At 33.5% G+C, this 15,865-nt stretch overlaps 1 protein-coding gene across 2 annotated transcripts in view; it reads left to right on the top strand.

Moving 5' to 3' along the window:
• The first annotated feature begins 1,037 nt into the window (after positions 1 to 1,037).
• Positions 1,038 to 15,865, top strand: part of LOC113513679 (fibroblast growth factor receptor homolog 1-like) — a 123,854-nt gene continuing 109,026 nt past the window's right edge. For both annotated transcript variants that reach the window (XM_052901999.1, XM_052902000.1), the window contains exon 1: positions 1,038 to 1,263. The gene's annotated coding sequence lies outside the window, so the exon portion shown is untranslated. The remainder of the gene's footprint in view (positions 1,264 to 15,865) is intronic.

Genomic DNA, 15,865 nt, shown 5'->3' with positions numbered 1-15,865 from the left:
AAATGTGAAATAATTATTTTACAATGACATCATTTACAATTTATTTTATTTTACAATAATAATACCGCACATAACAGAAGTTTACAAATATAAACATAAAACATAACATGCAAGTATATCAATGTATTGTTAAAATAAACTTGCCACAAGAAAAAATCACGCAAATCGAAGTGTAATAAAGCCATTCGGTAGCAACAAAGGAAGAAACATAATTTTATATTAAAATTTTAACAATAATTTGTGATAAAAATTAAAACATACAATAATAACATATAATAAAAAAAAAAAACAAAAAGAAAGTTAAGCTTCTCAAACTTCTAAACATTGGATTATTCAAATAATTTTATACAATTATCTACGATATCGATTATAACTGAGTCCAAACATCAAGGTCAGCTTGATGGGAGTCATTGCATATATTCGCTACAGGGTGTACATTGGTAACATATTTACATTTTTATAAACAATATTTACAATTAAAATTCCTATCACTGAAATAGGTATTTACTATGTACGTATATTTTATCATTTTTATCCTAAAGTGAAATTCTAATATATTGTTATACCATAAAAGAACTCCATTTTAATTTCCACCTTTAAAAAAAAAATCACAGATACTGCAAGCCAGTATATAATAATAAAGTCTCAGACATAACATTTAAAACAGGAGTACAATTATAAATCACTGAATTCCTCTAATTATATATGAAATGTATATTTTGTGAAGTGCATAAATTAATCAAATTAAAGAAAAAGTCCCCGGTGTGCCGTTACGTCAATTATAATAAAACATTAATAAAAATAAAGCGAAATGGGAAAAATCATTAATCAAGAGATCAAATAAATCATGATGCACCCCGACGTTCTTACGTAACCACTACGTCACACGGGTTTTCTTCATTTTCACTACGAACATACAGTGGAACACGAGCGGCGATAAAGCAATTACCGCAATACGCGTACAACAGAAAGAGACAGATATGTGACACTCAATTGCTGTCGAGAAAGCGACGCACGCGCACGACCGCTGAAAGCTCAACGCTTCAGTCTCCTTTCAAAGCTCGCTCCGTGCGGTCGTCTCGAGGGCGTGCCTCCGTAAGTTGTCTGTTTCAACGGGTTGCGATTCGAAACCGTGTTGAAGTGACTGTGAGCAGTGCTTATTTATATTGAATTTTCCGTGCTTTATCAATTAAACAATTAGTTAAAACCTGTGACAATCCGTAAGTGGATGCGCGTGCAGGAAAGATACGTTCCTAGAATCTGGTAAGTCGATGTTATTTTGAGATATAATTAAATATAGAACTATGGTATATGAAAACGTAATTAGTTTCATATTCAAATGTGACTCACTATTCCTGGTATTGTTTTTGGCGCGATAACGCGAATCGAAAGAAGTGTTACGGCGCGGCGGCGGTAACGGACCGACAGTCTCATTCGCCACCTAGCAGATTTATATTATTAATCACTTTGTTGTCATGCCCATGTGACATAACTAGCTAGCTGTAAACGTTTAAAAAAATTATATTATATAATTATAATTTTATATATTTAATTATATATAAACATTAATGAGTTACGTTACTTAATAGACGCAAAGTAATTACATATTGTTTCAGTTTGGTTCTACAGTTATAGTTTAAATTAAAACAAAATTTAACTGAGCCACTTATTTTCTATACAGAGTGACTAAAACAAATCTTTAAAGGTATCAAATTTGAATTAAGTTTATTAAAACTCATTACTTCGGAGTTTACGCAGAGAACGCGCGTATTCATTAATTTTTCCGGCTTCATTAATTATTTATATTTTTGTATACACTTTTATCATTAATTTACTTTCCATCAATAGTTAGATCTATTTTTACAAAATTCTTATAATATATATATATATATATATATATATATATATATATATATATATATATATATATATATATATATATATATATATATATATATATATATATATATATATATATATATATATATATATATATATATATATATATATATATATGTGTGTGTGTTTGTATATGATAATATTTATATAATAGTGTGGCGCACTATTATATAAACCCTACCCTTTGTCTTTTACTCAATGTCCTCTACCCAAAGGTTGTCTGCAAGAGATTGCTTAGCGATAAGGCCGCCTTTTGTATCACTTCTCATTAATATTTCCTATATTTGTTATTTCTCTTTTTACTTAGTGCAATAAAGTGTTAAATAAATAATTAAATAAATTATATATATAGAAACCATTCCCAAATGTCAGTCTCTACCTTATTCTATTATTACCTTTTTCACGCAAGGTAGAATGGCAAACGAGTTGAGGATCCACCTGATAGAAGATGGCAACTGCCATCTATAAATTTCAACGGTACCTATAGTAAATATTACAGAATACACTGTGCCATATCCATGGTGCCTCCCATGCTTGAGCATTCCTAAGGAGTAATATGTTATGCCTCCGTACCGTATTTATTTATTTACATTTATGTACATCTCATCATCACATCAGCCTTTAGCTGTCCACTGCTGAACATAAGCCTCCCTCTTGGGGGTTTTACCAGTAGTTGCCACGTTTGGCAAGCGGACTGGCAACCGTAGGCTTTGGAGATGATTTAAGAGGGACGCTGCTGTCCATTCCCTGCACTCCCTTAGTCGGCTCTTATGACACCCACGGGATAGGAAGGGCTGGCCTATTCTATGCCGGGACCACACGGTTATTATTTACATATATAAGAGTATTATTCGCCTTTTATAACATCACTAAATCGTAACTGCAGTTCCCAAGCGTGGACTACTGGACCGGTATTGATAAAATTTCTACTGGACTAATCTGAGAATATATATTTTTAGATAAAAAAAGAATTATCCAAATCGGTTTATTAATGACTGAGTTATGAGGTGACAAACATAAAGAAGTCCAAACGAATTGAAAAGCTCCTTCTCCTTTCAAAATCTGTTATAAAATAACCACATTATATGGCTGGCTAATAATTATGGTATTTTTCTTTATGCGGTTGAAAGTTTTATTAGTTATTTTCCAGTTTGATGATTATTTTGTCATCTATGATGGTGTATAGACATGATTTGCAATCATTAATCGTCAGTGGGCCAGTTTTTATGTAGCCAAGAATGTGTACAATTATCTCTGTAAGGGGTGCCAAGGTCTGTACACGCCTTTGTGAGGATTCGAATCCAGATCCTTTTAGCATTCAGCGGGCGTTTAACGCGCAACACGTGGCAAACAATGTGTTTTTGTTGCTAACAGAACAAAGGTGGCTTTGGAGAAGTCTTCTTTTCGATTGTGTACATTTTTTTTTTAATGGGACGATAATGGAATCGTAACCCCACCCGCGGTAACGGTATACACCGGTGGGGCACCAGTGAAGGATGATAGGTGAGGATAAAGCAGGTGAGTTAGCCCATCGTGACGAATTCAACGAGAATTGTTTACGATGGTTTCCAGGGGGAACCACGTGGAGGTCGACCTAATAGGGCATATTGGATTGAAACTCCATTGCTAACAATCCCTTTCCCCCAGATTGTGTACATTTAGTAGTTCCCATGAAAATTTTAAATACATTTTGAAGTAATTTCCAACAAATTATCGATTGTTTTCTTTTTTTGTGTGTATATTGTAAGATTGCAAGGAGTTAGTGGATGCAGGTGGCTCAGGACCGTTCTTTATGGCAGTCTATGGGGGAGGACTATGTCCAGCAGTGGACTGATAATGGCTGAAATGATGATGATGATGATATTATAAGATGTATCTGGTAATTAATAAATTATTTTCACAATCGATTATATCAGAACTTAGGAACGTTACTGCATAAAATAAATTTTGGGTACAGAATAAGGATTAAATAAAAGAAAAAGTTTGTGGCGGTTCGACTCCATTGCATCAAGAGTCCTATGTCCTCAATTGTGCTGTACACGTGGTGCCACTAGTGGCAGGTAGCAAAAACTAAAGGCATCCCAATGAAGATGTTCCTCTTAATCTGTCGTAAGGCACAGCAGCTGCCATTTTAACTGACGTCATAAAATAGAAGCTCCCTATTTAGTTGCAATTAATTTATGGCCGTTTGTTGTACATATATATATATATATATATATATATATATATATATATATATATATATATATATATATATATATATATATATATATATATATATATTTAATAGTATAATAAAATAAAATTAAAAGTTAATATATAAAAGCATATAAATAAATAAATTTATTTATTTGTTTTATTATTGTATTAAATTATGTTTGTATTAAAAATTTTCATGTTTTTGTATACGAATTTTTATAATTTTTAATAATTTAATAAAACTTTTTCTATAACTTTTTTAATAGACAGTCTGTACATTGAAAATTTTTAAGGAAAATTGACATAAGAGATCATCGTACATCTAATCAAACTGTTTATAATTACTCCTCTCCATCCAAAGGTTGCCTGGAAGAGATCGCTTTTAGTGATAAGGTCGCCCATTGTTTTCTCAGTGTAATCATTTCTTGTAATTGTTTATATCTATAATAAGTTTACTGTTGTAATCTTTTGGAGGAAACAATAAAGTATATCTATCTATCTATTATTATATATAAACAGACAAGAATAGAGAGACAAAAATGTAATAAGAAAAAAAAAACAAGTGCTAATGATAATTAACCATACCTACGATGATTTATGAGCTGATGACTGATAGCTAAAACGTTGTCATTAGTTTATAGCTATGTTCGATGGTTTCGTTCGTTGACCTTGGATTAAATAGGTCAGTTACCAGATTATTCTCATTACACGTGTCCCAGTGGCATGTATGGGAAGGAGAAGGGATTATTAGTAATGGGGATTAGCAACGCCATTGCTAGCCTATATCAGGTCGACCTCCTCGCGGTTCCCCCTGGAAACTATCATGATTAATCCCAGATGAATTCATCATGATGGGCTAACTGGCCTGTTTTCATCCTCATCGCTCACCCTTCACTGGTGCCCCGCCAGCGTATCCCATTAGCGCAGGCGGGGTTACCATTCCATTTTCATCCGTTTCCTATAAAATAACAAGTCCGTAGAAATACGCGTTCTAAAGTACCGTATAACACGGGTTCTGTACATGTGAAGTGAGAATTATGAATAATTGTAATTCTCATGTACTCTTTAATTTACGTGTGCTATCATCATCATCATCATTTCAGCCGTTAACTGTCCACTGCTGAACATAAGCCTCCCCCGGGGGGGGGGGGTTAATAATAATAATAAATAGATTTCTCTTCACAATTTATCACAGTGAGATACAATGAGATACAATGAAACATGCTTATATTAAAGTAATCAAATTATAAATATAACTGTGAGAGACTGGTGCCTGAGATAGGTATAAGAATACCTGTATTACAGCTCACCGGGGCCTCACTCCGCAGGCTTACTTACTAAGTACTTGTAATATAATAAGTGAATTCAATGTAATAAATATAATTTATAGGAAGAGATAAATAATTATAATTCAATCAAGGTTGCCAGTAGTTGCCACGCTTGGCAGGTAGATTGGCAACCGCAGTTAGGCTTTAGACATGTTTTAAGAGAGACGCTGTTGCCCATCCCTCGCCCTGCCTTAGGCGGCTCTCACGACACATACGGGAAAGGAAGGAGTGGCCTATTCTATGCCGGGATCGCACGACAGTAATGGTAGGATATTAGATTTAATTTTTTTTAAACAAAAATCGAATTACAATTCCAGTCAATAATAAAACAAGATGAAATATTAAGCTCAAGTAGTTAAAAAGAAAAAAAAAAAAACTGATTTAGGCAACAACAAGCTCTGATTATTAAAATACCTAAAATTAGGTTAACACGTTTGCCTACAGAATTCAGTTTAACGACTGTTTTCCCATGAATTCTGTACAATTAACGATACAGTTAATGACCGCCAGTTATCTTTGATCGTTGTGATCTTCATACGAATATTCTTTATTTTTTTTTCAATCAGTTTTTTGCCTGAACGATATGGGCGATGACCTTTTTCCCGCCATCAATGTCCAGAGAAACCTAATATATAGATGTCGGATCGGTATCTACATTACCTTAAGAACAAGGAATTACATAGAAGGAATGATAAAATAAAAGTTGTAAATCATACAGTTGCCTCCTTCCTTCTTATGCAAATATAATTAGTAGAAAGAGGATGAAAGATACACCATCAGTTGTTATTTTTGTCAATTCATAAAAGGCTAGTGTATATTAGTAATTATATATTATTAGTAATTATTTGTCAATGACAAATTTTACATTACTAGATTATATATTGGACGCAGTTTATGTTGAAAGTATGCGAGCGGGTTGTATCTGAATTTGGTAGGGTTATACGGCCGTATAACATTTTCTATACACTAGCCTGCTACGAATTGAGAAAAATAACAATTGAAGGTGTATCTTTCGACCTCTTTTCACTAATTATATTTGCATAAGAAGAAAGGAGGCAACCATATGATTTACAGTTTTTATTTTATCATTCCTTCTATGTTATTTTCTTGTTCTTAGACATTACCCATGTCTACCATACACATAAAATTTCATCAGTAATCTATACAGTATTATCTACATAGCTGTATGCTTCTTTGCCTTTGTCTAAAAGAGAACATTAAAATATTATTTTCAAATTTTTATTACAAAACGGGCGAACAGCTCGACTGGGTATCGCACGAAACCACGAGTCCTCCCCCGTCTCAATATAAACTATTTTCGCCGGTTTTTATCGACTAATAAAACACATTTTTCACGCAGTGTTCCACTATAATACGCTTTAACCAATTTCCAGGTATAAAGCAGTTAGGTAATACCGTTCGAAATAGATTTTTCACTCAATGATTCAGTTTCTAAGAAACGTAGGTGTAATTAATGTATGTTTTGATTTAGTTTATAAAAATCCACTGTTTTACAGCTCCACTGAGAACTGAGATTAATACATAGATACTGTACAGGCATTATAATTTACACTCAGTTTAATGAACTTGAATATTCACAGCATTCACATGATATTTTTTTAATGGATGATAATGGAACGGTAACCCCGCCTGCGCTATCGGTATAGCTGCCGGGGTACCAGTGAGGGATGATAGGTGAGGATGAAAAGGAGGTTAATTTGCACAGATAGTTTCCAGGGATGATCATGTGGACGCCGACCTGACAGGGGATATCGCTAGCAATGGGATCGGTAGTCCATATTACTAACAATCCCTTACCCCCAGGAGACATGACATTAGGTAAAAAAAACTGTTTTTATGCAATTTAAAATAGCAAATATGACGGTAACCATCACCTATAGACATGAACAGTATCATGGATATAACAGAGTATACTGTGTCGCCCATGATACCCTTTTATGCAAAAGTTTGTAACGGTGTATGGATAAATGTTAGTTTTTTTTTAATGAATGATAAGATCAGTTAGCTCTCCGTGATGAACACACCTGAATTTCAACACGATGGTTTCCAGGAGGACCCTGTTTACTACCAATTATAATTATTTCGATTAATCCAAAGAAGTTTAGGTTCATAGATTAATAATCTTAATATGGTCTAAGTTTATTCTACAAGTAAAATTTATTTTTTTAAAGCCAGTGGAACGACTGTCCTACGACACACATTGCTTGTTTCAATTAAAAAAAAAAAGAATATCAAACACATTTACAATATTCCAAATTCTGATTCCTTAATTAATACATTCATTATTTAATAAAAACAAGGCGCGTTCACGACATTCCAAGTTCAAATTCGAAATGTCATTTATTTCTCGTTTCATTGTCAGCATGTTTATTTTCGGAATGGTATTCTAGCCGGCCAGTGTTCTGCTGTGGCGCCCTTCGTGTGTACTAACGTCTTGCATTTACTAAAAAATATTTGAACCAACTTCTACTTTATAGTATTGTTATAAATAGCTTTGCTTCGTTTCACTTTTGTTTTTATTTGTATATTTCAATGTGACATGTTCTGTTGACAGATGTTGACGTGTATATTTTGAATTTTTAAAATAAGAATTAATAATTTTCTTGTACAAACTTGCTGGATAAATGTTTAACGACTTCGATAACTAATTAATAATAGCTTTGCAGGTACTTGGTCCAAATTGTAGACGTTAGCGATATTATTTGATTTATTTTATCTTAATATGAATTGGGAATCTCCTTCTTTGGGAAACTTTTAACAGAACAAGTTCAAAAAAATTGTCGTATTTAAGATACAATTAAAGATCGTAAAAACATAATTTAAAAAGTAATTTCACGTGAGAAAAAGAGACAAAAAACTCAGTTGTTTCTATTTTAATAGCACAAAATGATAAAAATAGTCAGATATACAATTAAAGATTGAGATGAGACAACTCAAGTTAAAAAAAGGTTTAAGTAAAAAAAATAAATAAGAAATTTAGCTGGTACTTTTTTGACATACGATACTTGTTAGACATACAATTAAAAGTAAGTAATAACTTAATTTGAAAAGCAATTTCAGGCAAGAAAAATAGTCAAGAAACTCAGTTATTGCTTTTTTGTTAGCACAAGATAACAAATATTGTCAGACATACAATTAAAGGTATGTAACAATTTAAATTAAATAAATATTTCAGGCAAGAAAAAATAGACAAGAAACTCAGTGGTTGCTTCTTGTTAGACATACAATTAAAAGTAAGTAACAATTCGAATTAAAATATTACAATTCACAAGTAACTTCCACACGGAAGCGAGGATTGACAGCCGATGTACAATAAATCTATGGTGTCCATACACTTTTTGAACATGTACGGGTTCATTGGATTTCCTTGAATATTAATAGGTAGGTACACAAATGAGTTTTGACTTATTTGTATGTAAGGAGATGCGTTACGCAGTTAGAGTTCCTTACTTGTAGAGCGAAATTGAGTTCTATTGATGTCACTCTAATATGTTTTTAGTCATATTTTACGATTATTCTGGCTTATGAAGTTATAAACTGTAGTTAATTTATTTTGTTTCATTTTAATTTAATCTCAATATTGTTCTAAATAGTTTGTTAATTTTAGTATAATTAATTTGTTTTATTTAATTGTTTTTAGAATATTAAATAATAGAAAACGCTAAAATTTATCAATTTTAGTTATTTTTGTTAAAAAAAAAATAAATAAAGGAACGTTAATTCACTGTTATGTCCATGGTATTGCTCATGTCTATAGGCGACTGTTATCACTTTTAGCTGTATGCTAGTGTAAGTTGATTTAAAAACAATTTTAGACGTATTCTATTATAATTATTAATATTTAAGTGTGTAAAGACGTTTCTATTTTTGTTACTCAATCACGCTTGAACGAAAATTTAATTTTTTTTTTTTTATACGACTTAGAATGGCAAACAAGCTGCCGGTCCACCTGATGGAAAGTGGTAACCGTCGCCTATAGACATGAGCAGTACCATGGACATAACAGAGTATACTGTTTCGCCCATGATACCCCCCATGCGTTGCCATTCCTGAGGACTCAGGTGTTATTCCTCTGTACCCAGTAAATTCACGCCATATCCCACCCTTCAAACCGAAACACAGCCATACAAACACAGCTGCTTCACGGTTGAAACACGAATGGGACAGAGGTACCCAAGCAATCGACTTTTGTACAAAGTTTCCCTCTGGTGTGATTAAATTATATTATTTTTATATAAAATATTAAAATATAAATTAAATTTAGCACACAAGTAGTTTATTCTCTAATTTAAAACAAGATATTTTCTGTATTCATTTACCACGGTAAAGTTGTGCTAAATGCCTAATATATAATATGTGTTGTAATACGGTACGGCACCCACATTACGCGCATTCGTTTCGCACTTGACCAGTTTGTTTTTATTCTATGAACAGTTGAGAGGACACGGGACGCATCCCAAACTGCCGTACCTTTGATGACGTGTTCCCTTATTACCTATCCGCCATGTTGAACTAATGTTTTTAACTCAGTTAAAAGTAATTTATATTCTAATTTAAAAATAAAGCAGCAACGGACACCATTATTTAAATTGAGTTCGTGACATCAATTGGTATTTGGCGTAGTAATACGCCATGCTCGTCGCCTTATAGCCATAAGAATGAATATCCAAGTATAGTATGTTTCAATGGAACTTAAAGAAAATGTAAAACAAGCGAATAATTTTAATGTAATAACTGATTCTATTTGTTAGTTCAAGTCACGGCCGCTCACGACTAAGGGTCTAACTTTACTAAACTTAAACTAGTCGAACTTTCTCATTTAAGACACAAATAAAACATAATATGTTCTTCTGAAAGTTTTAACAATAAAAAAAAAATTTGTAAAAGTACAAAAAAATCTTGTAATTGTTTATATTTATAATAAGTTTACTATTGTAATCTTTTAAAGGGAACAATAAACAGTATCTATCAATGTATCTACAAATAAAAAAAATATCAAAAAGTTGAATATTTCGATTTGTAATTGATTTAATTTGTTTCAGTGATAATTTCAACAAAATTTCATGAAGTTTTTATTCTATTAAAATACATTAAAGAAGCGGTACAGTCATGAAACTTCATGTAGTAATAATAACTAAGTTGGCACGCTGAAAAACCTTCAGCTTCTCTTTAGAGAGATAAATCAGTCAAGATTTGTAAATAACAGAAAAGTGTTCATATTGTAAAATTTAAAAAAATAAATAATAAATTAACCATAAATTAGCCAACTCGTTTGTCTTTTTTTTATACAACTTAGAATGGCAAACAAGCTGACGGTCCACCTGATGGAGAGTGGTAACCGTCGCCTATATACATGAGCAGTAGCATGGACATAACAGAGTATACTGTTTCGCCCATGATACCCCCCATGCGTTGCCATTCTTGGGGACTCAGGTGTTATTCCTACTGACTACTTGCAAAACCCCCCTTATGGGGAGGCCTATGTTCAGCAGTGGATAGTTAAACGCTGACAGAATGATGATGATTGTAAAATTATTGTGACAATGTGTATTTCCGAACCGATATGACATCATAACTTTCAAGAAAAGAGCATATTCCTTTTTAAAAGGCCGGCAGCACACCTGCAATGCCGTAGGTGTTGTGGGTGACCATGGGCGGCGGTAGTCACTTACCATCAGGTAAGCCGCATGCTCGTTTGCACACTGTGTTGTAAAAAAAACTATACCATACTATACGAAGTGTGAAAGAAAGTTCGAGGGCTGTACAAAATAGTGTTTTGTTATGTATTGCATTTCCAATTTAAACATATAGGGGGGAAAGAGATTTTGAGTAATAAGGTTTAATAACTTCATTGCTAGCAATATATCCTCTCAGGTCGACCTCCACGCGGTTTCCCCTGGAAACCATCATGGTTAATTCTTGTTAAATTCATCATGGTGGGCTAACTGACCTGCATTCATTCTAACCTATCATTTTCCACTGGTGCCTCGTCGGTGTATACCGATAGCGCGGGTGGGGTTACCATTTCATTTTCATCAAATTTTTTTTAATGGGTGATAATGGTATGGTAACCCCGTCTGCGCTATTGGTATACACTGGCGGGGCACCAGTGAGGGATGACAGATGAGGATGAAAGTAGGTCAGTTAGCCCATCCTGACGAATTAAACTAGAATTAGTCACGACGGTTTCCAGGAGGAACCACGTGGAGGTCGACCTGACAGGGTATATTGCTAGTAATAGGGCTATTTGACCCCATTACTAACAGCCTTTCCCCCCCATTTTCATCAATTAAAAAAAAATACATAATGAAAAACGAAGTTTAAAAGGAGAGACCGTGTATGTTATATTTATGTTAATTATTTTGCTCCTTATTGGCACATGTTGCAAGGGCGACCCATCATGATAATATCAGCGGAAGGACCCTGTCACTTGACCTCCAACTTGATAACTTAAACATATCTTTATCGTTAGTGCTACATTTATCGCGCTGCTTCGTCTGTCTCTGCGTTTACAATGATGAAGCGGTAGGTGTTGCTAATTGATCTATGATCAACTTTTAGGTATAAATATGTAAATAAATACGTATATAAATGTTTCACACAGAAGGATATGACACCTAATGTTTTATTATAGATATTTATCTGAATCAGAAATGGATCTAAGCATATATAGGGACAGACAAACGGGTAGCGATTTAGTTTTATACTATGTAGTGATTAAAAAATAAAATATATTAAATATCAATATTGAATTGAATTAAGACTTTTTTTCCGTTATCCATCAAACTTTAATACTTATAAACGCCTAGATATTTACAAATATATTACAATCAAGAATAAAAATACTAGTTACTGCGGGAATCGAACTCGCGACCAACATAAGGCGAGCAATTAGTTAAACCGCTACACCGCTAACGTTGTACACGTTTTTATTGTCAGCAAACGGACACAAGCGCAATAAAATTGACAAGGTCAGTTTTAAACGAAAATTACAAAACACATTATGTCTATTATGACTGTTGAGTAAGGTTGACATGTTTCTACATAGATAATCAGTACGGGACTGGGGTCACGAAGGGGGAGGTCCACAAATGGACACGTAATGGGTCAACGCGTCACGACAGACGCATGTGGACGGACATACGACGTCGTAAATACGCTTTTAATGTCCTTAAAACATTCGTAATGTCCACCTTTTGTTTGCTTTCCTTGTACTTACTTAAATGGCTCGTTTTTTTTTTTATTGTATTTTTGATTACTATTTAACTGCTTTACAATTGATGAAACTCCGGACACAGTTTGGTGTTTGCTAGATTATATGTATGTGTGTTTTTATGTCTCTTGTTGTTGTCTTCTCACGGAAACACGACATTAATTTCTTTATATAGCTGCGTTTCTGATTCGTTTATGCATCGTGATTTATAAAAAAAAAAAAAAAAAAAACTATAAAACACCAAAACACAAGCACGATTAATAAATATTTTTTTTAATACCTGCTTATGTTAGATGCTTATTGGTTTATTTGTCTATTTTAATACTAAACGCTTACAGTGACTTCGCTCGCTTTAATTTTCAGTTACTTGATTTCAATTTCTTCAATAGATCCAGGAAAATCTTTTTAGTAAACTCTTTGCTCAAACTAGATGTATCCCGAGGGTTTTTTTTTCATGTAAATTAGTAAGTATATAAAGGTGCCTAAGTGCTAAGTTAGGTTTTGTATGGGTGAAAATGGTATGGTATCCCCGCCTGCGCTAACGGTATACGCTGGCGGAGCACCAGTGAAGGGTGATAGATGAGAATGAAAACAGGCCAGTTGGCCCATCATGATGAATTCATCAGGAATTAACCATAATAGTTTCCAGTGAGAACCGCGAGGAGGTCGACCTGGTTGGGTATATTGCTAGCAATGGGATTCTCAGTCTTCATTACTAACAATCCCTTTCCCCCCGTAGGATGGGTTTAGACAATTATGCCGATGTGAGGGTAGCCAAAGAAACTGCGCGGGCTCTCAGAATACGCCACTTACTTCAGTCCGGTCTTGACCACGACGTGGTCTTGACAACCACGTTGAAACGTTGGCAATAAAAATCAGGTATGTAGGGTACTATTTACCTGCAATCGCGTCGAATTAAGTCTCGATAATGTATTTAAAGTATCTCCAAGGTTAATATAAAGAATTATATAAACGAGAAATATCAGTAATCGTGTTATTTGTCACTTAATGTTTTACAATCTATCATCAGTTACGATTTAACCGCCTGTGAACATAATACGACCGCTAATTCACTTGGACGAAAACGGTCAGCGATTGTCTCCAATGATCCAATCACACTGCAAGCATTATCTTCGATTGTTCAACAACAATAAATATCAACAAGCCGAAGCGCGAAACGGAATGGACATGTCATAAAGCATTTTTGGCAAAACGTACTTTAAACATTGGAAGATAAGATTGAATGTCGCGTGGGAGTGCAGTGATTGTAAGTGTCATTTTGCGTTCCGTTACACGGATGAGACGTAATAAATTTCAATTAATGTTGTCGACAGGTTTTATGGCATTGTCTTAACAGCGGAGATTTGGCTCTTGTAATTTTTTCACACTAGTGTTGTTTTTAGAAGATAGATTAATATTTTTCAAGCTTCGTGTGTTGGTGGTTACTATATTCGTTTGAATCTTGACACGGTCAGGAGTTGGCTAACAGAAATTGGATTGTCTGTCGTTATCCTATTTCAAATAAGGAGGAACGCAAATGTGTAAATTTATCTAGACAATGAACTTGAAAAACAGCTAAATCTATATAAATAATAGGCGTTTACGATAGAGTTCAAGTTTGGATACGAGTATAACTTACTCGAGTATCGGGTTTCATTTAAATCCTTCCAGTCGTATAAGTGTGACAAACAAACAAACCTTTACAATTATAATATTAGTAGAATTAGAGAAGGGATTTAACGTAATATTTAAGTAAAATTTAATAATTTGACTGTTTTTTTTTTTTGTAATGGATGATAATGGAATGGTAAACCCGCCTGCGCTATCGGTAAACGCTGGCGGAGCACCAGTGAGGGATGATAGGTGATGATGAAAGTAGGTTTATTAGCCCATCGTGACGAATTCCGTTAGATATAACCACGATGGTTTCCAGGGGGAAATTTGACTGGGTTATCTTGACGATTCACGTATGGTCACAAGTTGACTGATGTAGCGATATCATAGCTCCGCTCTCGAGGCAGAATTATTTTTTACTATGTACCCATTTACTGTATTTAAAATTGTGCCCATGTGAGTAAAGGCAGATAGATTTCTTATCGTAAATTTTAATAAAATTAATTATTTTAATAATAATAAATGTTTAATAATAAAACGAACAAATCTTTAAATTAGCAATATATTTTATTTCATATTTAAATAACACGACATATATATGATTTATACCAGAAGGAGAGTTTACACAAAAGTCATCTGTTTGGGTACCTCTGTCCCATGAACGGGTATTCGTGTGCAGTGAAGAAGTTGTGTTTGCATGACTGTGTTTCAGTTTGAAGGGTGGGATATAGCAACGATATTACAGGGCACAGAGGCATAACATCTTAGTCCTCAGGAAGGACAACGCATGAAGAGTATCACAGAGAGTATAATCCTCTGGTATTATCCCCATGGTACTGTTCATGTCTATAGGCGATGGTTACCACTTTCCATTAGGTAGACCGTTAGCTTATAAGATATATCATATTTATATTATTATATGTATCACATTTCCCATATTTAGAACTAACAAAATTTTTCATCGTGCCCCCCACCAAATAGTTTATAATTACTCCTCTCCATCCAAAGGTTGCCTGGAAGAGATCGCTCTTAGCGATAAGGTCGCCCATTGTTTTCTCACTGTGATCATTTCTTGTAATTATTTATATCTATAATAAGTTTACTATTGTAATCTTTTGGAGGAAACAATAAAGAGTATCTATCTATCTTGATTGCCATTCTAAGTTGCATAAAACATATTTTATAGGTACAAGAACATTAAAATAGAACAGTTTTTAAGCAATCGTATTAAATTCTTAGAGATATTTGTTCTCTTTTAATAAACTAACTATTTTTACTAACTTAAAGGTAACGTATTCCCCTGGATAAATCCCCAGGAAACAATTGATGGAGTTTATTGACAGTTATGTATAGTTACTAAGATTTAATGTAATTGCAAAATATAAAATGTCCTACAAAGTGGTAAGCTATAAGCTTATTTTCATAATAAACGGTTTAAATTTCCACTGTATCACGCGGCAAGGATGTAAAACCTTAAGAATAATAAATTTATTCATATTATAAACTTTATTATCCAGTAAATAAAGCATAAAATTACATTTAGTGGCATTACAAAAGACAATTTTTATTCAATTTGCATGCAAATAATCGT

The sequence above is a fragment of the Galleria mellonella genome, unplaced genomic scaffold (assembly GCF_026898425.1).
Source record: "Galleria mellonella isolate WM207_F2 unplaced genomic scaffold, CSIRO_AGI_GalMel_v1 utg855, whole genome shotgun sequence".
NCBI lineage: Eukaryota > Metazoa > Arthropoda > Insecta > Lepidoptera > Pyralidae > Galleria > Galleria mellonella.
The sequence above is the reverse complement of the archived record's forward strand: the minus strand, read 5'-3'. Positions and strand labels throughout refer to the sequence as shown.